This window comes from Amblyraja radiata, chromosome 5 (genome assembly GCF_010909765.2).
Source record: "Amblyraja radiata isolate CabotCenter1 chromosome 5, sAmbRad1.1.pri, whole genome shotgun sequence".
Lineage (NCBI taxonomy): Eukaryota > Metazoa > Chordata > Chondrichthyes > Rajiformes > Rajidae > Amblyraja > Amblyraja radiata.
The window spans coordinates 99,113,930-99,141,813 of NC_045960.1; positions in this window are offsets into that span (position 1 = coordinate 99,113,930).

Below are 27,884 nucleotides of genomic sequence, written 5' to 3' on the forward strand. Positions count from 1 at the left end.
ACTCGCCACATCTTCCCATCTCCCCCCATGTCTGCCTTCCGCAAAGACCGCTCCCTCCGCAACTCCCTCGTCAATTCTTCCCTTCCCTCCCGCACCACCCCCTCCCCCGGCACTTTCCGTTGCAACCGCAAGAAATGCAACACCTGTCCCTTCACCTCCCCCCTCGACTCCATTCAAGGTCCCAAGCAGTCGTTCCAGGTGCGACAAAGGTTCACCTGTATCTCCTCCAACCTCATCTACTGCATCCGCTGCTCTAGATGTCAGCTAATTTACATCGGTGAGACCAAGCGTAGGTTGGGCGACCGTTTCGCCGAACACCTCCGCTCAGTCCGCCTTAACCTACCTGACCTCCCGGTGGCTCAGCACTTCAACTCCCCCTCCCATTCCCAATCCGACCTCTGTCCTGGGTCTCCTCCATTGCCAGAGTGAGCAACAGCGGAAATTGGAGGAACAGCACCTCATATTCCGTCTGGGGTCCTTGCGCCCTTATGGCATCAACATTGAATTCCCCCAATTTGGCTAGCCTGTGCTGTCCCCTCCCCTTCCTTCACCCTCTAGCTGTCTCCTCCCACCCTCCCATCCGCCCGCCCTCGGGCTCCTCCTCCTCCCTTTTTCCTTCTTTCTTTCCCCACCCCCCATCAGTCTGAAGAAGGGTTTCGGCCCGAAACGTCGCCTATTTCCTTCGCTCCATAGATGCTGCTGCACCCGCTGGCAAAAGGGATCTGAAAGTGAAGATTGTTCTCTTAGTTAGAGATTAAAGATCCCGAGGCAACTGCTTTGAAGAAAGTGCAATGAGATTCTTAACCAGTGTTCATGCCAATATTTATACCACTCGTATAAACACGCACACACACACACACACACACATTCCCATCCCGTTTCTATCAAATAGATTTTCTGTCTCTCCTCGACAGTGTGGGATAGGCCTGATAAATTTCTGGACTATTGCAGAGTTTTGACCAGTATACATGTCTGAGTATTGAAATGTCAACAAGTTCGGAAATGGTACGTGATTCTGAGCACTATTAAAAATTCGCAAATCATTCACAAGTTCAACATAACTCATGTAGTAATTATAGTTTGTTCAAGAAGGAACTGCAGATGCTGGAAAATCGAAGGTACATAAAAATGCTGGAGAAACTCAGCGGGTGCAGCAGCATCTATGGAGCGAAGGAAATAGATGACATTTCGGGCCGAAACCCTTCTTCAGACTGATGGGGGGTGGGGGGGAGAAGGAAGGAAAAAGGGAGGAGGAGGAGCCCGAGGGCGGGGGGATGGGAGGAGACAGCTCGAGGGTTAAGGAAGGGGAGGAGACCGCGAGGGCTAGCAAAATTGGGAGAATTCAATGTTCATGCCAACCGGACACAAGCAACCCAGGCGGAATATGAGGTACTGTTCCTCCAATTTCCGGTGTTGCTCACTCTGGCAATGGAGGAGACCCAGGACAGAGAGGTCGGATTGGGAATGGGAGTGGGAGTTGAAATGCTGAGTCAGGTAGGTTATTGTGGGCTGAGCGGAGGTGTTCGGCGAAACGATCGCCCAACCTCCGCTTGGTCTCACCGATGTAAATCAGCTGACATCTAGAGCAGCGGATGCAGTAGATGAGGTTGAAGGAGATACAGGTGAACCTTTGTCGCACTTGGAATGACTGCTTGGGTCCTTGAATGGAATCGAGGAGGGAGGTAAAGGGACAGGTGTTGCATTTCTTGCGGTTGCAACGGAAAGTGCCCGGGGAGGGGGTGGTACGGGAGGGAAGGGAAGAATTGACAAGGGAGTTGCAGAGGGAGCAGTCTTTGCGGAAGGTAGACATAGGGGGAGATGGGAAGATGTGGCGAGTGGTGGGGTCACGTTGGAGGTGGCGGAAATGGCGGAGGATTATTTGTTGTATTTACCGGCTGGTGGGGTGAAAGGTGAGGACCAGGGGGATTCTGCCCTTGTTGCGAGTGCGGGGATGGGGAGAGAGAGCAGTGTTGCGGGGTATGGAAGAGACCCTGGTGTGAGCCTCATCTATGGTGGAGGAGGGGAATCCCCGTTCCACGAAGAGCGAGGACATTTCCGATGCCCTGGTGTGGAACGTCTCATCCTGGGAACAGACGCGGCGTAGGCGGAGGAATTGGGAGTAGGGGATGGAGTCTTTACAGGGGGCAGGGTGGGAAGACGTGTAGTCCAGATAGCCATGTGAGTCAGTGGGTGTGTAGTGTATGTCGGTCAGAAGTCTGTCCCCTGTGATGGAGATGGTGAGGTCAAGGAATGGTAGGGAAGTGTCGGAAATGGTCCAGGTGTATTGGAGTGCCGGATGGAAGTTGGTGGTGAAGTGGATGAAGTCAGTCAGTTGTGTGTGGGTGCAGGAGGTGGCCCCAAAGCAGTCGTCAATGTAACGGAGGTAGAGGTCGGGGATGGGGCCCTGGTACGTATTGAACAAGGATTGTTCAACGTACCCGACAAAGAGGCAGGCGTAGCTGGGGCCCATGCGTGTGCCCATAGCTACGCCTTGTGTTTGGAGGAAATGGGAGGAGTCAAACGTAAATTTGTTGAGGGCGAGGACCAACTCCGCTAGGCGGAGGAGGGTGTCAGTGGCTGGGTATAGGTTGCTCCTCTGGTCGAGGAAGAACCGGAGGGCTTTGAGGCCATCCTGGTGGGGGATGGAGGTGTAGAGTGACTGGACGTCCATGGTGAACATGAGGGGGTGAGGGCCTAGAGAGTGGAATGCGCGGAGGCGGCGGAGAGTGTCTGAGGTGTCTAGAACATAGGTGGGAAGGGATTTTACCAAGGGGGATAGTATGGAGTCAAGGTATGAGGAGATGAGTTCGGTGGGGCACGAACAAGCAGAGACAATGGGTCTGCCGGGAGAGCCGGGTTTGTGGATTTTGGGGAGAAGGTAAAAACGGGCCGTGCGGGGCTGGGGAACGATGAGGTTGGAAGCTTGGTCAGGCAGGGCGTGGGAATTGGTGAAGTCGGTGATGGTGCTAGATATGGTGGCCTGGTGCTCGTCAGTGGGGTCATGGTCCAGGGGGTAAGTAGGAGGAGGTGTCCGAGAGTTGGCGCGTGGCCTCAGCTTTGTAGAGATCGGCGCGCCAGACTACCACGGCACCTCCCTTGTCGGCTGGTTTGATGACCCAATCTGGGTTTGCGGAGAGATTCGATGGCAGTGCGTTCAGAGGGGGAAAGATTGGAGTGAGACAGGGGAGTGGAGAAGTTGAGGCAGTTGACGTCGGTTAGATTAGATTAGATTAGATTAGATTAGATTCGTTTTATTGTCATTCAGACCTTTCGGTCTGAACGAAATTTTGTTTCCCTGCAGTCATACATATAATTTTTAAAAATGGCAAAAACACACAATCAACACAAATTTAACATCCACCACAGTGAGTTCACCAAACACCTCCGCACTGTGGTGGAAGGCAAAATCTTAAAGTCTCTGTCTCTTCCCCCTTTGTTCTCCCTCTGCGTCGAGGCGACGGTTCAAACTCCGCGGGTGGTTGCTGCCTCCGCCGCAACTCCAGGGCCGAGTCGGGTCTCCGCCGCTGCTGCTGCTGCTGCTGCCGCCACCGCAGCTTCTGTGCCGAGCCGGGTCTCCGCTGCCGCTGCTGTTGCTGCTACAGCTCCAGGGCCGAGTCAGGTCTCCGCTGCCGCTGCTGTTGCTGCTACAGCTCCAGGGCCGAGCCGGGTCTCCGCTGCCGCTGCTGCCGCCACAGCTTCTGTGCCGAGCCGGGTCTCCGCTGCCGCTGCTGCCGCCGCCACCGCTCCAGGGCCGAGCCGGGTCTCCGCTGCCGCTGCTGCCGCCGCCACCGCTCCAGGGCCGAGTCAGGTCTCCGCTGCCGCTGCTGCCGCCGCTACCGCTCCAGGGCCGAGCCGGGTCTCCGCTGCCGCTGCTGCCGCCGCCACAGCTTCTGTGCCGAGTCAGGTCTCCGCTGCCGCTGCTGCCGCCGCCACAGTTTCGGGGCCGAGTCAGGTCTCCGCTGCCGCTGCTGCCGCTGCTACAGCTTCGGTGCCGAGTCCGGTCTCCGCTGCCGCCGCTGTTGCTGCTACAGCTCCGATGTCGCCAGCTCCGCCATTAGGCCTCGGCGCAGACGGAGACGGGGAATACGACCGAAGAAAAAGTCGCATCCCCCGAAGGAAGAGACCAAAACATGTTTCTCCCACCCCACCCACACACATACACAACTTAATAAAACAAAATTAACTAAAACATGACAATGAACAAAACGAAAGAAAAAAAAACAGACGGACTGCAGGTGGGCCGCAGCTGTTAAGCCAGCGCCGCCATCTTGGACGGTGCGGCAGTTCTGGATAAAGAGTTCCAGAGCCGGGACGTTATGAGGGGGGTTCCACGAGGAGGGGGTGCGTTGGAGATGGGAAAAGGGGTCATCATTGGGGGGCGAGGACTCCTTCCCATGGAAGTGCGCTGTGAGGCGGAGGCGACGGTAGAAGCGCTCCAAGTCATGGTGGGCGCGGAACTCATTGAGATGGGGACGGAGGGGGACAAAGGTAAGACCTCTGCTGAGGACAGACCGTTCGGTGTGGGAGAGGGGGAGGTCGAGGGGGATGGTGAACACCCGGCAGGGATGGGAGTTGGGGCCAGAGGAAGGCAGGTGGGTTGACTGGGGATGGGGCGATGTGTAGGAGGGGGGAGGGGGGGATTGTGGGTGTTGGAGGGGTGGTGGGTGGTCAGGGGGTGGGGGGGGGTGAGAGGGCTGTAATGTGGGTGTGGAAGAGCGGGGGTGACATAGTTGGAGAGGGATGGGGGAAGAGTCAGTGGAACAGCCACTGAGGTTAGCAAGGTTGGGCTGACGGGCACTAGGACCCAGTGGAGTTAAGCCCAGGAGAGTGGGAGTGAGCAGCGTGGAGGCTTCAGGCCCAGTGCAGAGTCCAGGCTCCAGGTAAGGCGACGGCTGTGGGTTGCTGGAAGGGGGTGGAGTGGCGCGGGTCACCGGGCCCGATGGTCAGAGTCTAGTGGCGCGGGTCAGCGGACCCGATGGTGGGAGTCCAGTGGCGCGGGTCACCGGGCCCGATGGTCGGAGTCTAGTGGCGCGGGTCAGCGGACCCGATGGTCGGAGTCCCGTGGCAGTTGAGTCAGGGTCCGCTGGCGATGCGTGGGAGGTCCCGGTGGGTGGATAGTCGGTGGGGCGGCGCGGGTCGGCCATAGTGGTGGGGCGGCGAGATGAGTCGGGTGCATTGCGGCGGCCATGTTGGAGGAGCCCTGGTCCGGCGACGATGCCGGGTAGGTCGGGTCCGGCGGCAATGTCCGGTAGGTCGGGTCCGGCAGCGATGCCGGGTAGGTCGGGTCCGGCGGCCATGTTGGGGGAGCCCCGGTCCGGCGACGATGTTGGGTAGGTCGGGTCCGGCGGCGGTGTCCGGTAGGTCGGGTCCAGCGGCGATGCCGGGTAGGTCGGGTCGGGCGGCCATGTTGGGGGAGCCCCGGTCCGGCGACGATGTTGGGTAGGTCGGGTCCGGCGGCGGTAACCGTTAGGTCGGGTCCGGCGGCGATGCCGGGTAGGTCGGCTCCAGCGGCGATGTTAGGCAGGCCCAGTGCGGCGGCGATGTTCAGTGTGCCCGGTCCGGCGACGATGCTGGATGGGCCCAGTGCGGCGGCGATGTCGGGTAGGCCCGGTGCGGCAATGAGGCTAGGCGGTCCCGTGGGGCGGCGAGTGTCGGAGGAATCAGCAATGGGGACGGGGTCCAAGTTTCCGTAAAAGCGGCGAGGCTGGGCGTCATTGGTAGGCAGGTGAGGGTCGGCGGCGGCATCGACGTGGAGGTCGGTGAAGGCGGCGTCCTGGTGAGTATTGAAGGCGCTCCTCATGACGTCGTGGGACTCGGGCAGGCGATGCAGGCCAGAGTTGGGGCCCGGAGTCTGCGGGCGGTCGAGTCGCGGGGCGTCGGTAGCGGCCTGGTGGCGGGATAATTTAAGGTCCTTGGTGGAGTTGAGGTAGGCCAGGAATTTTTGATTGAAGAGGTGGATCTTCCGGCGGATGAAATGAAACTGGGGTCCGTTGCAGGTCTGGGTTAGTGAGGCCTGAAGTTCAGGGAGTGTCGATGTGAGGTCCTGCTGGTGCCGGCGCATCGCGACCAGGGTGGATCTCAGTGCCCGGTTGGAGAATTGCTGGGTATGCCGGTGGATAGCCAGTCAGTACCGATGGGTAAGGATGTGGTCGTACAGTTGGAGGGCAGGGGGGGATCACAGAGGGTGTGCAGTTAGAGAGGAGGTTGTGAAACTGTCTCCGGAGAGAGGAGGAGAACTTCTTCAAATTATATTTGCAACAAACAACAAATTATATAATTATAGTTGCTCTGTTAACCATTGGATATTAGCCTTATTCTTAAACCTTGATGCAAAATTCCATGAAAACTGAGCATAACCATCCAGGTTCCATGCTGGTGCAACAAAGTTGTACCAGATTTGTCACTGAAGTCACATATTCACTGTGAAGAATGTGCATTACAAGTGGATGAGGACATTCTGAACTTGGGATACCTTGTGTTCAATGTCATGAGTCATACATTATTCAAAAGCTGCTGAAGGAAAACTTTCCCGAGTATCCAAACTCAATCAAGTGAAGCAAACATTGGCGTATCCATCCATGGAAAATTGTCAACTATATCTCCTCTTTAATCTCATCTGCACTTCAAACATGTACACTTCAATATCCTGTTGCACTGAGAATTTAATCAGTCTTAATCATTATTTTGAGTTTAACCTTCAATCTCAATACAAGGGAGCTCCTAATTTGGAAGAGATTTATCTCATTGGGACCAATTGTTTTTGCTTGGGGTTTGTTCAAAAAATGCACTGATCCATTAAGAAATCATTGTTTTGTTGTCATTTTCTTAACCTCGCTTTAGATTCACAAATGTTCTAATTGAGAGTGTTTCGGCTTGAACCAAATATTATTATGTTGCAGCTAATTTAATCCAAAAATTCTCAGCAACGAGAAAAACTATAGACTACTATTCAAAATCAAGGTTTCAAGGTCAGTTTTTTGTCACATGTACAAATTAAGGTACAGTGAAATTCAAATTATCATACAGCCATATTAAAAATAAAGATACAACTACATAAAAGTTAACATAAACATCCACCACAGCAGATTCCCCACATCCCTCACTGCGATGGAAGGCTATAAAGTCTAATCGTCATCCTCTTTATTCTCCCACGGTCAGGGCAGTCAAATTATCCATCAGGGCGATCGAAGCACCCGCGGCCTGCGATCGAAGCTGCTGCATCGGGGCGATCGAAGCTCCCGCGGCTTGGAACTCCCGAACTCGGTCTCTAACCAGAGATCATAAGCTCCACGATGTTAAAGTCCGCAGGCACCCGCAGTTGGAGCTCAGAGGCCGATCCGACAGGGATAGCTAGCTCCATGATGGTAAGTCTGCTGGCTCCAGCGGATGGAGCTCCCGAAGTCGGTCTGCAGCAAAGTCCGCCAAATCATTAAACCAGTCTGGGAAATGAACCGGATACGAACGCCTGAGTTTTGAAAAGTAAAGTCCTGATCAGAACACCGAATAAGAATGGGGCAGTCAGCCACGCACTGACTATGCCAAGCAGCCACAGTAGGAAATGTTGCTACTGACAGCAACTGCATTAATTTCACTGCTGTCCACCAGGAGCCTGCAAATCTACAACAATGTTCCAGAGAAAAACACATAGCTTTAGATAGCACTTTCAATGGCAGCATAGTATTCCATAGTTCTTCAGCCAATGGTCCAATTTCAATGCGAGTCATTGATCTAATCTAGGAAATATCACAAATGGCTTCCACAAGCTTCACACACAGCAGCAATGGCAATCAGATAATTTGTCTGCTGGTGACATTGGTAAAGGGATAAATATTGGACAGCACACTGGAAGTTCCTTTCTTCACTTTCAAAGGTGACACCACAAATGATCCTTAGTGGTGATCGGTATCTATGACGTTAGCTCAAGACTTCACTTCCACCCTCAAGGACTAGACCAATATGCCCACTCAGCATGGATAAAGTGAGCCCCAGGGGCATTATCCAGCACTGTACAGCTCTGACTCCTCCATCCAGCAAGACTCCAAAACCTCTGCATTCAGATTCTTTGCCCTCTCGTGCATCTCTCCAGATTATTTCACTCCACCTTCAGATCTTGCAGTTTAAGCTCTGCAATTTCATATACTCATCCAAAAAATTCTCCTCCTCTCCCTTTTCAAAATGCTCCTCAAAACAATTCTCTTCAGTTAACTCTTTGATTTATCACCTTCATTCCTTTGGTTGAGTTAATTTCTCCGCCTGGTTATCCTTCTGTGAAGCACCTCGAGGCATTTTATTCCATTGAGGATATTACAGCACATTCAAGTAGTTGATGCCATTTCTTAAAATGGCAAGTAAAGATTTAAATGAAAAGCAAAGAAAATAAAAATGTGCAATTCTAACGAAGAAGTTTGAAGTAATTTTGACAATCAGCAGGTAGGTCAGCATAATGCAGAGCAAAAAGCATGAACTAATATAGAGGAAAGTTTACCTGGCCCACTTACTCCCAAGGCACTGACTGACCTGCTGAGTGATTTGAGTTAAGTTTAGCTGTCCGCTTTGCAGAACACAGCAAGCGTGACTTTGGAAGAAGACCATTATTGCCTTCTAATTAGTCACCAGTAAAGAGACCTCCACAGGGATCTGTTCTGCTCTGTGGAGATGCACATTGACAAGATTTGTGGCTGCGATTAAGATGTAACCCAGGCAATGCTGCCCTTATTTGTGTCTGTGAGCCTTTCCAGCACAAACATTCTCCTCAACCAAGTACAATGTGAAAGATGGAATGTTTGAGCTATGTAAAAATAAAAATAAAACATTGATTGCATTTCTATGCTTTGTGCATATTGGTTCTTTGATTGATCAATGCCTGCTGTGTTAGGAAAGTATGTTATATGCAAACAGGGTGGAAATCAGTTGGGACTCCAACAGGCAGTTTATTTTTTACATGGACCTGTACATGAACAGACACACTATATATGAAGCAACAGAAATGAAAGGTTGACTTTCTGGTTTTGATTTTCCAGACTATCTAAAACTGCCCAGAATATTTTTCCTGACACTGGGGAAATACTTCAACAACTGCCTGCATACCCCATCATCCTTCCCTCAGTCGACTTCAGGATGTCAGACAACTGATGGACAAGGAGGTCATAACCAGACAGTTTGGTGACGGGCAAGTACATGGAAATGGGGTGTGGAAACAGATATTGAGATTTAGATGGTTCATTACATGGTGGGTGGAGATGGCATTGTATGTGGCTGAGTTCAGCAGAAACACTGGGAGGTTGCAAGATCAAAGAGACAGCCTTTAATAGATAAAGTTTTTCTCACAGCTCTTATCAGGCAACTAAACCAACTAGAAAGCGGTCTTGACCTACCATCTACATTATTCTCTTCAGTTAACTCTTCCATTGAGCATCCATAAAGACTCCTCACACCCTTGTAATGGACTGTTCGAACTACTTCCCTCCGGTAGACGTTACAAGTCCTTCTACGCCCGAACCTCCAGACTCAGAAACAGCTTCATTCCCAGAGCTATAGCGGCTCTGAACCGGCCCTGCTGAGTGCCCCCCATCCCCCCTGGACTCTCCCTCTGATGTTCACATCGCACAGTTTATTTATTTTTTATTTTTTTGACATCGGTTGGAAGCTGCATACTAAATCTCGTTGCACTAATGTGCAATGACAATAAAAGACATTATTATTATTATTATTATTATTGGAGACCCTCAGACTATCTTTAATCAGATTTTACCTGGCACTCCCTGTCATTACTCACTACCTTGATTTGAAATGATAAAGATTTCCTTACCCCTGGGTCAAGACTGCTCTGACAATGAAGGGGGACCTCATTGAAATGTACCGAATAGTGAAAGGCTTGGATAGAGTGGATATTGAGAGGATGTTTCCACTGGTGGGAGAGGTTAGGACTAGAGGTCACAGCCTCAGAATAAATGGACGTTCTTTTAGGAAGGAGATGAGGTGGAATTTCTTTAGTCAGAGGGTGGTGAATCTATAGAATTCTTTGCCACAGAAGATTGTGGAGGCAAAGTCAGTGAATCAAGGCAGGAGAATGGGGTTAGGATGGGGAGATAGATGGGAATGTGGCCGGATGCCTTTATCGAGGCGCCGTTGTCTAGATGCCTCCTGGATCGCCGTGTGGAAGCACGGGTGGGGCCCAGCCGGGGCCTTGCGGGTAGAAGCCCAGGTCGGGCGAAGCAGCTGACAGAGCCCAGGGCTGGGGCCCGGGTCGGCACCACAGAGGCGTGAAGTGGGGCGTCGACAGCGGTGCAGCCTCGCAACGATGGGGCCTCAGCGGCGGTGAAGTCTCGCAGTGGCGGCAATCCCTCTCGGGTCGACCCGTGGTCGATGAGAGCATGGAGGACACCCATGAGGAGGAGAAGAACAATGGAGGACCCGGCGTGGGTGGGGGGGGGGGGCGAACCGCCGGGAGGGGGAAGAGAACAATGGACAATAGGGGGGAGGGGAATGGACAATGGGGGCTCGGCCTGGGGGAACTGTTGGGGGGGGGGGGGGGGGGGAAGACACCCAAAAGGGGGAGCCAGCATACTTTGTAACTTTGTCAGCGCTGTAGGTGCCTGCTATTTGTATACATTGTGTATGCAAGCAATGAATCTCACTGTGCCTAGTCACATGTGACAATAAAGTATTCCTATTCCTCCTATATCAGAATCAGAATGCTTTATTGTCATTGAATGTGTCACATACAACGAGATTACTGTGTCTCTCCATTTAAAAGAACTTCAAACATTAACATACTCATACTTTTTACACTCCCTCCCACCCCAAACCCACCCATGGATTCATATTTACATAAATTAACACTGTCTCCCACCCCCCCCCCCCCTCCTTCCCCATAACCCGCTCCGGAGACAGAGTTCAGTTCCAAGATTGCTGATGGGTAAAAGCTGTTCTTGAGTCTGGCAGTGCGTGACTTTAGCGACCTGTACCTTTTTCCTGAGGGCAGCAGTGTGAAAAGGTGGTGACAAGGATGTGTAATGTCTTTCACGATATTACAGGTCCTGCTGCGGCATCTGGAGTGGTAAATGTCCTCCAGAGGGGGCAGGGGGAGTCCAATGATACCCTGGGCAGTTTTTTATCACCCTCTGGAGAGCTGCTCTGTCAGCTGCTGAACAGTTCCCAAACCAGGCAATAATGCAGTAAGTCAGTATGCATTCTACCGAACAGCGGTAGAAAGACTCCAGCAGTTTAGCAGACAGATGGGCCTTCCTCAGTGTTCTGAGGAAGTAAAGTCTCTGTTGCGCCTTTTTTACAACTACAGCAGAGTTCACAGATCATTTAAGATCCTCACTGATGTTGATCCCCAGAAATTTAAATCAGCCATGATTGAATGTCGGAGTAGACTTGATGGGTCGAATGGCCTAATTCTACTACTATCACTTATGATTTATGATCTTCTGAAGTCCATATAACCATATAACCATATAACAATTACAGCACGGAAACAGGCCATCTCGGCCCTACAAGTCCGCGCCGAACAATTTTTTTTTTTCCCTTAGTCCCACCTGCCTGCACTCATACCATAACCCTCCATTCCCTTCTCATCCATATGCCTATCCAATTTATTCTTAAATGATACCAACGAACCTGCCGCCACCACTTCCACTGGAAGCTCATTCCACACCGCTACCACTCTCTGAGTAAAGAAGTTCCCCCTCATGTTACCCCTAAACTTCTGTCCCTTAATTCTGAAGTCATGTCCTCTGGTTTGAATCTTCCCTATTCTCAAAGGGAAAAGCTTGATCACATCAACTCTGTCTATCCCTCTCATCATTTTAAAGACCTCTATCAAGTCCCCCCTTAACCTTCTGCGCTCCAGAGAATAAAGACCTAACTTATTCAACCTATCTCTGTAACTTAGTTGTTGAAACCCAGGCAACATTCTAGTAAATCTCCTCTGTACTCTCTCTATTTTGTTGACATCCTTCCTATAATTTGGCGACCAAAATTGTACACCATACTCCAGATTTGGTCTCACCAATGCCTTGTACAATTTTAACATTACATCCCAGCTTCTATACTCATGTTGTAGCTGGTCCACAACAGCTCTCCCACCTGAAAATAATTTCATACATGGTATCTTCCACTCGTCAGAACAGCATGAAGTGTAAATGGAGTCAATGGAAGAGTGATTGGTTTCCATGATGGTCTGGGCTGCATCCACAATTCTCTTGCGGTCTTGGATGGAGTTGTTCTCAAACCAGGCTGTGATGATCCCAAGAAAATGCTTTCTACTGTGCATCTGAAGAGGTTGGTGAGAGTTGGTGGGGACATGCCAAACCTCCTAAGCTTTCTAAGAAAGTAAAGGTCCGTTGGAGTAAAGTAGGGGGTGGAGAACGCATCTTTACAGGGCACCAGTGTTGAGGATTATCGAAGAGGATGATGTCACCTAATTATCATATAGGATGATTTGTCAGCTCAACTACAATACCATTTAAACTAATCTCTTCTGCCTGCTGGCAATTCATATCCCTCCATACCCTGCATATTAATATGCCCAACTAAATTCCTCTCAAACTCTAGTATTGTGTCTGCCTCCACTACCGCCCCTGGCAGCACCTTCCAGGCAAAGGTGTTAAAAAAGAGACGAGATTTTGTTGACATTTCTGGCTCCAACTCCAATAAAGTAGTTTGCTTGTCAACTACAGAATTTGTATCTGAAGCTTCTGCTTAATAAACAGCTTGAGTCACGGATGGCACAGAATGCAAGTCTTTGTGTTTTCCAAATCCTAGTATATCAGCACGTCTGAAAGTAGCAGTATGAGCATGGATATGCATCACTAGAGAATGAAACTGACTTAATATTTCAAATACAAGGCGTAGCTATGGGCACGTGCATGGGATGCCTGCCTCTTTGTAGGGTACGTCGAACAATCTTTGTTCATGGCGTACCAGGGCCCTATCCCCAAACTCTACCTCTGCTACATCGACGACTGCATTGATGCTACCTCCTGCACCCACACACAACTCACTGACTTCATCCATTTCACCATTAACTTCCATCAGGCACTCAAATACACCTGGACCATTTCCGACATTTCCCTACCATTTTTAGACCTCACTATCTCCATCGCACATGATAGACTACTGACCGACATCCACTATAAACCCACTGACTCCCATGGCTATCTGGACTACACTTCTTCCGACCCTGCTTCCTGAAAGGACTCCATCCCCTACTCCCAATTCCTCCGTCTACGCCGCATCTGTACCCAGGATGAGGTGTTCCACACCAGGGCATTGGAGATGTCCTCTTTCTTCAGGGAATGGGGGTTCCCCTCTTCTACTATAGATGAGGCTTGCGGTCTTGGGAGCATCACAGTCTGGTTTGAGAACAACTCCATCCAAGACCGGGTTTTTGACTGTGTATGTGTGGGGGGCGGGGGGGGCGAAACTTTTAAATCTCTTCCCTGTACCGGGACCCGACCTTTTCCCTGTCGGGTCTCCATTGCCATTGGAGCCTAGCGCCGTGGAGCGGCCTCCAACCGGAACGACAGCTCAAGTCACGGAGCCGGCGGAGCTGCGGACCTACCATCGTGGAGCTGGCCGGCTTCGGAGTGTGGAGAGCTGCGGTGGCGCGCTGCTGCGACCCGACTCCGGTGGATGGTGACACCGGGAGCTCGCGGGTCCCCGGTGGGAGACTGCTTTGCGGGGCACCGGCAATGGCGACTTCTCCCACCCGAATTGCGGGGTTGAGAGTGACCTGGAGCGGGGCCTTACATCGCCCGGCGCGGCTTTAAATGTCCGTGGATTTGCTAGCGCCCGCCGGCGGCTCCAACATCGGGACCCGGAGCAGGGCCTTACATCGCCCGGCGTGGCTTTAAGTGGCCGTGGGACTTGCTAGCGCCCGCCAGGGGCTTTGACTATGACTTCAGGAGAGGAATGGAGAGCAGGGGAGAGACAATACTTTGCCTTCCATCACAGTGAGGAGGAGATTCACTGTGATGGATGTTTGTATAAATTGTGTTGGTGTGTGTCTTGGTTCTTTTCTTGTATGACTGCAGAAACCAAATTTCGTTTGAACCTCATGTGAGGTTCAAATGACAAATAAACGGTATTGTAGGCTCTCACCAGGGTCTCTTCTATACCACATAACTCTGCTCCCACTGCCCATCACCCCACTCGTACCAAGGGCATTGTCCCCCTTGTCATCACCTTCCACCCTACCAGCCGTCACAAACAACAAATAATCCTCCAACATTTTTGCCACCTCAACGGGATCCCACCACTGGCCACATCTTCCCATCTCCTCCCGTCTGCTTTCCGCAGAGACCGCTCCCTCCGTAACTCCCTGGTCAATTTGTTCCTTCCCACCCAAATCACCCCTTCTCCTGGCATTTTCACTTGCAACTGCAGGAAATGCTATACTTGTCACTTTGCCTCCCCCCTTGACTCTATTCAAGGACCCAAGCAGTCTTTCCAGGTGCGACAGAGGTTCACCTGCACCTCCTCCAATCTCATCTATTGCATCCGCCTATCAAGGTGTCAGCTGATCTACATAGGTTAGACCAAGCATAGGCTTGGCGATCGCTTCGCCCAACACCTCCACTCGGTTTGCAAAAACCAACCTGATCTCCTGGCGGCTCAGCACTTCAACTCCTCCTCCCATTCCGAATCCGACCTTTCTGTCCTGGGCCTGCTCCATGGCCAAAGTGAGGACCACCCTAAATTGGAGGAGCAGCACCTCATATTTCGCTTGGGCAGTTTACACCCCAGCGGTATGAACATTGACTTCTCTAATTTCAGGTAGTCCCTGCTTGCTCCTCCTCTTTTCAGCTCTCCCTCAGCCCACTCTCTACCTCTTCCTTTCTTCTTCCTGGCCCCCCACCCTCACATCAGTCTGAAGGGTCTCGACCCGAAAGGTTGCCTATTTCCTTTGCTCCATAGATGCCAACTCGCCCGCTGAGTTTCTCCAGCATTTTTGTCTGCCTAATATTTCAGAGTGCTTGCCCTTCACCAGAATTAGGAAAACAAATTATTGCACATTGCATGAAGGGACAGGGAGAATAAAGGCAACCTGTGTGCTGCTGTTGAGACCCAAAGAGACCGAATGATACAAATGATAAAGGTGCTGGCTGAGGAAGGATGGTGAATGCCTCTTAACTGCTCTTACAGGAAATAAAAGTAACAGAAGATGAATGAAAACAGGAATATATTGCAATTGTTGAACATTTGAAATAGGAGAAAATGCTAGAAATATATTGCAGGTCAAGGAATATCTGCACTAGAGATATTATTTTGAGGTTTGAGTGGTGCAGCAAAATAATGCACAAGAATTTCTAGTGCACGAGAGATATTTGAAGCTGTTGTATTCAATGTTTCGATCTGAGGGTGATAACACAACTAAGATGCTACTAAGGAGGAAGGGTTTCGGCCCAAAACGTCGCCTATTTCCTTCGCTCCATAGATGCTGCTGCACCCGCTGAGTTTCCCCAGCAATTTTGTGTACCTAAGATGCTACTCCTCAAGCTTATACTGGGTTTCATTTGATCAGTGGAATAGGCCAAAACAAAGATCAGAGTGGAAGATTTGAAAATTAGATCAATTAGGCCACTCAGAATCTGGAGAAGTGTCCCGACCCTAAACATCGCCTATCCATGTCCTCCAGAGTTGCTGCCTGACCTGCTGAGTTACTGCAGCACATTGTTTTTTATAGAAGCTCAGGATCGCCTTCATCCGTGCAAACAGAGGTGTTCTGCAAAGCACTCACTTAATCTGGATTTGCTTTCTCTAATGCAAAGGAACCATGCCATGAACAATAATTATACTACACTAAATTGATGGTGGTGTCAGTGGAGAGAGGGTGCTTTTGATGTTAATATTATGCATTGTTTGAACCTTGGGGTGTTATTATCGTTTGTTCTGCAGAATTGGTCATGTTGAAACTGCACCTTGCTGGACCTCAAATTCCTTTCTATAAACAACTAGATTTAATCACACATATATGTAGAGAAATTGAATGAGTGAATACTGACTATATCAAATAGACAATTCAGACAAAATTGGGGCTGCTTCAGTCCTAATGCTATTGGGTTTTCTATTTGTACCACAGTGGTGTCAGCAAATACAGCAAACTACTTAATGATTAGAAGATTTTTTTCCCCAAACCATATGGGAGGTAATTTAATCATCATGTTACCCTCTTGTTGGAATTTGAAATAGGACTGGGGTTGTTAAGAGGACATGCAGCTCCTTATTTACGAAAGCAATTGCTTCTTGACTATTTCCCAGAGATTATAACTTTGCAATTACCCACCAGGCTAAATGCAAACAGATGGCAATAACCACTGAAGTTAATTTAATGGACAAATTACCATTGTTCTTTGGGTGGTAATAGCATTCAGAAATATTTAGTTTTAGATGTCTACTATGTATGAACAAGCTGTGTTTAGAGAGAATAAAACAATGACGAACATTAACAGCTCATAAAGCCATTTGCCAAAAACCAGCTTGTTTTAAGGAAGCACAAAACTCCTAATTTCCATTACAAATGGAAATTTATGGCACTAGAAATTCTTGTGCATTATTTTGCTGCACCACTCAAACCTCTTTGGTTGTCTGTGTCTGTGCCTGTGTTCCAAAGTATGCGCTGCCTTCTCTGTTTGACATGCATAAACACAGAGGCTGCCAGGCATGCATAGTTATGTCAGATGGAGTGCCATGCCTGTTTTGATGATACTTGAAAATACCTGAGAATGGAGCTGGTGAAAATGGGGAATGGAGCTAACCAAAAGTTAGCAGACAAATCCAACAAGTTGTTAAAAAGGACAATGGCATGTTGGTCTATACAGTGAAGTGGTTGGGCTTTAAGAATAGGGAGGTTTTGTTGCAGTTGTACAGAGTGTTGATGAGGTTATACCTGGAATACAGCACACTGGCTTGGTCCCCTTACCTAAAAGGGGAGATAACAGCATGGAGGCAGTCAGGAGGTTCACCAGGCTATTCCAGCGATGAGGGGATTGTCCTCTCAAGAAAGGATAGATTGTTTGGGCTTGTGTTCCTTGAAGTTTAGAAGAATAAGGGATAACATTTTTTAAACACATGAAAGATTTTGTCAGAATAGATGTTGAGATATTTTCACTCTTTGGAGAGTCATTTTTACTCTTTGGAGACACATCTTTTATAACTGAAGTGGATGGAAATATCTTCTCTCAGATGGTCATAATAATAGTTACAGAGCTATACATCAGAGAAATAGGCAACTCCTCCATATCAACCAAGTTGCTGACTGAGCTAGCCCACAAGGGTGGCACAGAGACAAATCTGGTTGAACTGCTGCAACACAGCCCTAGGTTTGAAAATTATGGGGAACTGGCTCTCAAGAGGAGTTGAGACCAGCATAGAATCACCATAATCATATTAAATGAAGGAGCAGTCTCGAGAAGCCTCGTGTTGTGGTCTTTATCTATTTTCTTGTATTTTTACTAATGTGGGTGGTAGAAGAATTGTGACGGGAGGGGGGGGATTGATGAGATCACTCCAAGAATCAGCACAAAGTTAATTGGCCTAATGACCTCCTTTTCTCACAAAAAAGTAACAAAAACAAATTTAACTGTACAAGCCAGTGGTTCCCTTACCTAAAAGAGAATATAACAGCATGGAGGCAGTCAAAGGAGAGGACAAGCCTCTGTTGCTACAAGGACAAGGTAGATACCTGCCCCTTGATGTGTCAAATCCTTTGCACTATCTACAAGTGCAGATGAGAAATGTGATAAAATTCCCTCCAATTGATCGGATGAGTGTACCTATATACCATCCATAAAATACATGGCACTTGCATCCCAAGCTTATTGCAATAGCACCTCTAAAACATGTGAGCTTACGGACCAAGAAAGATAAGGGCTTCATTTGTCTAGGAGCTTCACAACTTTCAATCCATACACCATCCCGACTTGGAAATGCACCATCATTCCTTCGGTGTTGCTGACTGAATCCAAGGAACTCCCTCCTGAAAATACTTTGGGAGTATCACACGAGAAGGACTGCAACCGATCACAAAGGCAATACACCACCATCTTCTCAATGTGATAAATGGGCAGTAAATGCTGGTCTCACCATCATCTGGAGTAATATAACATCAAAAGAAATGAGGAATCCAATTGGCAGGCATGAGTGGCATGCCCCATTCAGCAAAGGCTGTGCTTTATTTATCTTTCTGAATGTAAAATGATGCACAAACAGTGCACATGCTCATGGATGTCTTTCTTTGTAACATGCTGTTCAATGACACTCTCAAGAAGCATATTCCATATTCATGGCAAGTCAGACCAATCAACCCTTAAGAAAAAACAGATCTCACGAACAAAACCAAAATCCCATTGAGCAAACATTACAGTCCTTCCCATTCCACAAAATAGCCTGAAATATTCATTATATGAGAAACAAAAAAATGAATTAGAAAAGAAACCACTTGAAGTATAATCTTAACCCCTTCCGTTATCTAGAGTGCTCAAGAGGAACACTTCTTCCAAATTCTGCTGGAAGGCAGGAGTATCTTATCAACAACTTCTCCTGGACTACCCATATTGAAGCAACGACCAACAAAGCACACCAACACCTTTATGCCCCTGTCCCACTTAGGAAACCTGAACGGAAACCTTTGGGGACTTTGCGCCCCACCCAAGGTTTCCATGCGGTTCCCGGAGGTTTTTGTTAGTCTCCCTACCTGCTTCCACTACCTGCAACCTCCGGCAACCACTTGCAACGTCCGGGAACCACAAGGAAACCTTGGGTGGGGCGCAAATTCTCCAGAGGTTTCCGTTCAGGTTACCTAAGTGGGACAGGGGCATTACTTTTTTTAAAAGGCTTCGGAAGTTCAGCATGTCCCCTGCAACTCTCAACAACCTCTACAGGTGCACCAGAGAAAGCATTTTATCAGGAAGGATTACACCTTGGTTTGGGACCAGATCCATCCAAGACCGCGAATTGTGGACGCAGCCCAGACCATCACACAAACCAACCTTCCTTCCATTGACTCCAGTTATACCTCATGCTGCCTCAGCAAGGCCAGCTGTATACTCAAGGACGAGTTGCACCTTGGCCACTCATTCTTCCCCCCCCCCTCCCTCCCTCTCCCACCAGGCAAAAGGTAAAGTGTCTAAATGCTCAGATTCAGGGCCAGCTTCTTCCCAGCTGTTATCAGGCAACTGAATCATCCTCCCGCAATCCTGAGCTACTGTCTACCTCATTGGTGACCCTCAAGACTGTCCTTGATCAGACTTTGCTGGCTTTACCTTGCACTAAATGTTATTCCCTTATAGCTCGATTGTAATTATATACTGTCTTTCCGCTGGATGGCACACAACAAAAGCTTTTCACTGTACCTCAATACATGTAACAATAAACTAAACTAAGCTAAACTAGAAACTCATGCAAGTCCCATCTTTTCTCCTCAGCCATTTGGATGGTTCAATTGTCCAATGTGAAGAACATATGCACACAATTATTTGTCTATTATTAATCATTGATTAATCCATATGCTCAATCAGGACCTGGCATACCAAATGACATGAGGATGAACAAGAAAAACACAACAGTTTCCTGTACCATATTCAGCTGTTGCCACTTCACTGAACCCAACTTTGCTAGGATTGGAAGTAGCACCATGACCATCCAATGACAAAATTACAATCTGTGGCATCAGGATATCGCCGGGTTCAGCCATGATCACGTCAACACCCGCATTAGGGCGAGCTTACCTGATAAGTTTTATTTACAGTGAATATGAAGTCCAGGACCACATGAGGGTGCTGTACCTCACCATAAGGGCACATGTGCATTGGCACTCTCGGGGTGCACATGCACAAGCACCTCAGTCCTGCTCTCAAAGAAAAAGGGGAGGCTATCTCAGGCTTCTCCCTGCAATTCACCCATGCCTGAAGAGGCAGAGCTTTGGTGGTGTCTACATTTTTCTGGTGGTTCATTCATTGCATCCATGTGTGGACACAGTCCCTCATCATCCATGGGCAGGAAGAGGCACTGGCATCTCAGGCTTGCCCTGGCCACTCTTTATTAGCACCAGTAGAGGGGCTGGCTGTCAAGGACTTCTGCCCAGCAAATCAGTCCTGACCACATGGTGGTACTGGCTTTGTCCCAGTAGCACAGTCTTCCTCAAGCTGCAACAGATCAGCACAGCTCACAAGAAGAACTCACCCCTGGCTTGAATGCCTGGGTTTTAAAGGAGAAGGCTGACGAGGTTCAGGTGGGCCAACTGATGAGCTAATTGAAGACAGCTGTTACCAGTGATGCTGGGGACTGGCCTGTCCCCGCCTGTCAGCCAGTGACAGCGACCCATCCCGCCCAGGGGCCTGTCAAAATATATAGAATGCACAGCTCTATTATCAAATCCTCGTTTGCTCAGCATCAGTAAAGTATTAATACAACTTCGAAAATCACTCCAAAATATCTCTGCTTTCTAGTTCTGGCTCCTTATACATCCCCATTATGATTGCTCTACCACTGAAGGCTTTACCTTCATTTGTCTGAACTTGGAATATTCTTGCTGAATTTTACTGCCTTGCTTTCCTGCTTTATACAACACTTTAAAGTCATTTTTTCTCCTTATGATATATTCCCTTGAATAATTATGATTTCCTAGCATAGAAATAGGCCTCTTGGCATCATCCACGTTGATCATTAAGCACACATCAAGAGAACACTAACGCTATTATCAAGAAAGCTCATCAGCGCCTCTACTTCCTGAGAAGACTATGGAGAGTTGGTTTGTCAAGGAGGACTCTCTCTAACCTCTACAGATGCACAGTAGTGAGCATGCTGACCGGTTGCATCGTGGCTTGGTTCGGCAACTTGAGCGCCCTGGAAAGGAAAAGACTACAAAAAGTAGTAAACACTGCCCAGTCCATCATCGGCTCTGACCTTCCTTCCATCGAGGGGATTTATCGCAGTCGCTGCCTCAAAAAGGCTGGCAGTATCATCAAAGACCCACACCATCCTGGCCACACAATCATCTCCCTGCTACCTTCAGGTAGAAGGTACAGGAGCCTGAACACTGCAGATTCAGGAATAGCTACTTCCCCACAGCCATCAGGCTATTAAACCTGGCTCGGACAAAACTCTGATTATTATTAACCAATTATCTGTTATTTGCACTTTATGATTTTAATTATTCATGTGTGTATATATTTATATTACGGTATATGGACACATTGATCTGTTTTGTAGTAAATGCCTACTATGTTCTGTGTGCTGAAGCAAAGCAATACTTTCATTGTCCTATCAGGGACACATGACAATAAACTCACTTGAACTTGAACATTTTTCCTTTTGCATCCCAATCTCTCCCCTCTCATTTATCACTGTTTCTCCTGCCACCCACCTGCCCCAGAACCAATTAACAACATTGTTACCTAATCCATCCACCAACCAATGCGTCTTTGCCATTTAGGAAGAACCAGAGCGATCCAGATGGAAACCCACGCAGTCCCATAGAGGACATAACATTTCCACACAGATATCCGCCAGGTTAAGGATAAAACTACGTATCTTTGGAGCTGTGAAGCAGCATAAAGTCATAGACAGCATAGAAACAGTCCCTTCAGCCCAGCTTGTCCATGCCGATCAAGATGCCCATTTAAACAATGGGTTGGAAAGGTTTAGAGAGATGTATCCAACAAATGAGACTAGCTTAGATGGAGCATCTTGGTTTGCATGGATGAGTTAGGTCAAAGGACCTGTTTCCATGTTGTAAGATTCTGTCTCTAAACATGTCCAATTAATCACAGCCCATATTCCTCTAAATCTTTCCTGTCCATACTTGTGTCCAAATGTCTTTTACATCTTGTTATATTACCGGCCCCAACTACTTTCTCAGGCCACTTGTTCAATTTACCCAACATCCTCTGTGTGAAACAATAGCCCCTCGGTTTCCTATTAAATCTTTATCCTCTCGGTTTAAGATTAGGCACTAGTTCGTGATTCCCCAAACTTAGCAAAAATACTCTACATTCACTATATTCACTCACTTTAAGATTTTAAGATTCTATACACCTCCAAAAGGTTTCCCCTATCTTTCCCTATTATTCAGGTCCTTGAGTCTTGGAAACATCCTTGGAAATATTCCCTGCACTCTTTCCAGTTTTATGGTATCAAAACTGAACACAATACTCAAAGTGTGGTCTCACTAACGTCCTATGCAACTGTCACATAATGTTCCAACTTCTATACTCAATTCCCTAACAGATGAATGCCAATGTGCCAAAAACCTTCTTCACCACCCTATCTACCTACAACGCCATTTTCAGGAAACTGTACCTACACTTCAATTCCTCTGCTCTGCAACATCCCCCACAGGACCTTCTATTCACAGTGAAGGTCTCACCCTGCATTGACTTTCCAAAATGAAACATCTCACACTTGCCTGAATTAAACTCCATTAGCCATTCCTTGGCCAACTTGCCAAAAGATCAAGATATCTATCTATCTATCTATCTATCTATCTATCTATCTATCTATCTATCTATCTATCTATCTATCTGTCTGTCTGTCTGTCTGTCTGTCTGTCTGTCTGTCTGTCTGTCTGTCTGTCTGTCTGTCTGTCTGTCTGTCTGTCTGTCTGTCTGTCTGTCTGTCTGTCTGTCTGTCTGTCTGTCTGTCTGTCTGCCTGCCTGCCTGCCTGCCTGCCTATCTATCTATCTATCTATCTATCTATCTATCTATCTATCTATCTATCTATCTATCTATCTATCTATCTATCTATCTATCTATCTATCTATCTATCTATCTCTAAAACTCTGATTAGGCCTCAGCTCAGACGGAAACAGAGATGGGGGATACGACAAAAAAAGGTCACATCCCCCCCTTGAAGGAAAAGACTAAAAACAAGTTTCTCCACCCACGCACACATACACAACTAAAATAAACGAAATAAACTAAACAACAGGACAAAAGAAAACAAAACAAAAAAAGAAAAGACAGACGGACTGCAGGTGAGCCGCCGCCACTTCCGGGAATAGTCTCTTCTCCTGTCACTCCCTTCCTGCGCCTTTACTGGACCTGCGGGTAGCCGGCAGAGGTCTCCAACCGGACACAATTTTCGGAGGGACCGGAAACAGCCCAGCCCGCCCCAGGAGTTGGAGATGTCGCCAATGTCGCCAAATGGAAAGCAGAGACTTCGAGTCACCATAGCACTGCCAGCTCCAGCCCCTTCCCCTCTGGTGTCCCTCGCAGGCTCCTGCCCCTGTCACCCATGGCTCTTCCCCATCTATTCTCCCCACCTCTCCCAAACCCCCCCCCCCCCACCGGAAGGGCGTTACCCCGGCCACACAGCCCTCCTCCCACGACCCACCCCACCCACACACCCCCCTCCACCCACAACCTGGCCTCCCATGTGAATGTGATCTAACGGACCAGGCCTCCATTGTGGATGGGATCCAACTTAGTCTAGTAATTCTTCATAACCACTGTCTATGATACGAATTCATCACCTACAAATTTATCATTCATGCCTTGAACATTCTTAACATTGAGAAAGCTAACCATTTTGCCACCCTTAAGTCCAGAGTAAAATTCTGTTTAATGATATTACTATGAAGTGTCTTGAGACGTTTTATTGTGTTCTGGTCACCAAATGGAAGTTGCAATGTTTGACTCCATCGTAACTGAGGTAAGAGGTGACACAATTCCACTTCCACACTACCCAAATGTTCTCAGATTACTCAATACAGAATACTTTATATCAGAATGGAATAGGAGCAGCATGGTTAGCAATGTCACTGAAGGTGCTCTTCCCGTGTAGCTATATTATATCCAAGATTAAGTGGGACCCGTTGGGTCCCATGTTCACACAGGAGGGATGGTTCCCCCAATGCAATATTCCACCACTCCACCAATTCCAATATTGGGGACCAGTGATGGGGGGGGCGCTTTCTGAAGCGCTTGTATAGGTGTTGTGGGCCAAAGGGACTGTTTTCCAGAGGGCTAGTATGGACATTGTGGTCCAAATGGATTATTGGGCTGGCAGCTCAGTCACTCAGGCCTGGTGGACTGGCAGCCTAGTCACTCAGGGCTGGTAGCTCAGTCACACAGGGCTGGTGGGCTGGCAGCTCAGTCACTCAGAGCTGCTGGGCTGGCAGCTCAGTTACTCAGGGCTGGTGGATCAGTCACTCAGGGCTGGTGGGCTGGCAGTTCACATGGCTATTCCTTGAAATTCCATTTCAAGCACGGTGCAGGCCACCACATTCAATTTCATAGCAATTCAAGCAGAGTGCAGGCCACCACATTCAATTTCATAGCATTTCAAGCAGAGTGCAGGCCACCACATTCAATTTTGTAGCATTTCAAGCAGAGTGCAGGCCACCACATTCAATTTCATAGCATTTCCAGCAGAATGCAGGCCACCACATTCAATTTCATAACATTTTAAGCAGAGTGCAGGCCACCAATTCCCAAACAACTCATTGCATTGTCATTAAGAGTTAACAAATCATTTATTGCAAGTACATTGCAGACTCACTGTTCGGTTGATTCACAGCTTAGAATCACAGCTGTTTAGTCTCCCTCGCGATCTTCCAGAATGATTGACTCACGTCCATGCATCCGGGGTTTTATAGTAAACTTTTAGTTATATAGATAGATGTATGCACTCTCTGCAATTAAAATGTGTTTCTTCTACTGAGTATTAGCCAATTAAAAGTACTTGACATTTCCCTGTTACACATGGAAGGACTGGATTGTGGCAGTGTCCAATTCCATGTGAACTGTGAGTGATCTACAGGCAATTGCACAATTTCAAAAAGAAAAATTGCCTCGAACTTCATCTCTGGTCAACAGAGCTGCATCAGTGCATTATACCCTGACAGAACACAGAGTGCAATGCACTGACATGAGTATTCAGCACATTCTGCATGACCAGTTGGGGATGAACTTCAAAGCAATTGGTTTTATTTCATTTATTTTACCTTGGTAGGACAATATCCAACAGACAGTACTTAACCATTGGCACTGCCATACAGTGACAAATATATAGCCACGGCAATAAATTATTAGTAGGTTCATTGCTTCTTAGTTACATTTAACTTCAGGTAAAGAGTTATTCATCACATCGCTGTTAATTATGATTATTTAGGACTCATTGTTGCAATATAACAGCTGCTTTTCTGTCTGAAGAAGCATCCCAACCCAAAATGTAATCTGTTCATTTCTCCCCGCAGATGCTGCCTGGTCCACAAAGTTGCTCTAGCACTTTTGGATTTTGTTTTTATGCCAGTGAAAATGTTGCGATGTGGAATCCTGAGGTATACGTGTATTTAAAAAAAATTAACCATGTTAATGAACATGGGGATTCTGAACAGTAACAGGTAGAGTAAAAAGTAAACGCAGGAGTAGGCAAGGTAGTAAGTTAGATAAGATAAGTTAAGGTATTTATTTTTGAGATTTGTAGTTGTTAAATTGTTTCAGGTTATCCATCAACTGTATGCTGAAAACATCTGTCAGGGAGATTATTAAGTATTGCTTTATTAATGACAGTGACATCAATATGCAGCAAATTTGCCAATTCATAGGCAACTGCAAAAAATGCTAAATAATTACAACAGATAAGTAGTCGCTAAATCACTAGTACACAGCACAGTAAAAATCCTTATTGCTATAGCAACTGTGCTGTTATGGTATGCCCCTGGTTGGTGTTTCAAATTAAACAGTCGTTCCACTGAGGAAAAATGTAATTCACAGACATTGTTCTTTCAATGTGTCTTCACAAATAAGTTTTGGGGAAAATGTGTACTTGTACATGCAATAAACAGTGCTATATACATTATAGATTTGTTACAAATTGTTCCAATGACTAATTTTTTTTAAACTCAAAAATATTATTTCAGTCAACTAACACCGTGCCTTTTGCCAGCTGTTTCTCCATGGTGGTACCACAGGATAGGAATGAAAGCTGCCCTAATGGAATGTGTTGTAAGGCTGTAGTCCTGTCTGTCAAAATGCCATACTGCTCAAGGCGTAATGCCCTGCAAAAGATTATGATTTGGAGGAGAGTGGCTACAGCAAAATAATTTGATTCCTAGAAAAGCATTAGGAGGGATTAAATTACACTACTAATCACCTCCCTGAAGCAAAATATATATATTTTTTAATTGACAATATTACTGAGAACGAAGAGAGAAGGAAAACCTATGTCAAGCAAGCAGATCTAAGTGTGCAAGCTGATATTATGATTTTCATATACACTTTATTTCCAAAATGTTACAATATTAGTTACTTCAATTACCTTCAAATACTGAATACAAATTTCAATCTAATTCCAAGAGCAGAATTCTGAATTGTTCAAGCATGGTTAGAGGAATGGCCATAGAGTGAGCTTTATTTAATTTACGTTCCCCGTACTACATGCATCATTTAGAATGATTTGGATCAGTGGGCAAATTCAAAGTCCCCGCGCTTAATTCACCCCAAGGTCCCTCTGTTTCTCGACATGTATTAGCATCTCAGGTGTTCCTTTGCCTTACATACACTCCTTATATACATCTGCTCACACTTCTCCAACTGAATTCCATCTGCTGCTTTTTCTCAACCCCATCTCATCTCCCTGTAGCCCAGAACTTCCTTCCTCAACATCAACCACACTGTAATGTTGGTATCACTAGTAAGCATCGTCAATGTAGCCCTGATTCATTCAGAGAAGGTGAATCAAGAACCAGAGGACATAGGTTTAAGATGAAGGCGAAAAGATTTAATAGGGATCTGAGGGATACAATTTTTACACAAAGAGTGGCGGGTGCATGAAACAAGCTGCCAGATGAGGTAGTTGAGGCTGGGGTCATCCCAACGTTTAAGAAACAGTTAAGAAACAGTTAGACAAGTACATGGATAGGACGGATTTGGTGGGATATGGACCAAATGCGGACAGGTGGGACTCGTATACCTGGATGATGTTGGTTGGTGTGGGCAAGTTGGGCCGAGGGGCCTGTTTCCACGCTGTATCACTCTATGACTCCATACATTAGTTTGCCAGGCAAATAGGTACCCAGTCTGTCCCATTCTGCCATATTACTTCCCCATTGTGCTGAGTTTTTGGTTCCATTGGCCAAATGGTTGCATAGTTCTTTTTTTGTTACATCAGCGTTTTCAGTTTGGGGACAGTTAGATATTAATGGTTGCTGACAACACACAACTATGGGGGACAGTTGACTATGTTGAGGACACAAAAAGACCACTGATACAGAAACATTCATGGACTCCACCAGGTCCTGAATCGGCTTCCTGACAGCAGACTACCCATTCTACGATTCCTGGTCCTGGGCATAGCACTGTACGAAGCAGCGTGCAACAGCAGTGCAGAAGTACCCTGATGCTTGGTAAAGTTGTTTGCAAAGGCAGGCTCACAATAAGGAGGATCACTGCAACTCTGCACATTGAACCTTTTGCCTGTTTTCTAGAGTGCACATTAATTTCTAAGCCTTCACTGTCTCAATTTCACGAGCTACATCAATTGATACAATTTGCTGCACAATTCAATAGCACTGCAATGGTATAATAGTATGCACAATTCAGTAATGTGTAAAACAAAAACATTTCCGAATCCTATCCCCTGACTGAATAACAACTTTTCGACTGAAATCTATATTACTAAAACTCTGTTCTTGACCGGTTTTGGCTTTCTGTGCTGCGGTTTCTGAGAGTACGCCGCCACCTACGGCCGTCATTTTTGGCCACCTCGCTCAGAGCCCCCCTCCGCCGTATGTGTGCCGAGGATTTTCCCGTCGATGAAATATGACAGAGATATTAATGTTTTTACAAAATTCCCCATTCTCTCTGCTGCCCCTGCTGGAGGCAGGGGAAGGGACTATAAAACCTCAATCAGTGTGCCTCAATCAGTCTCTGCA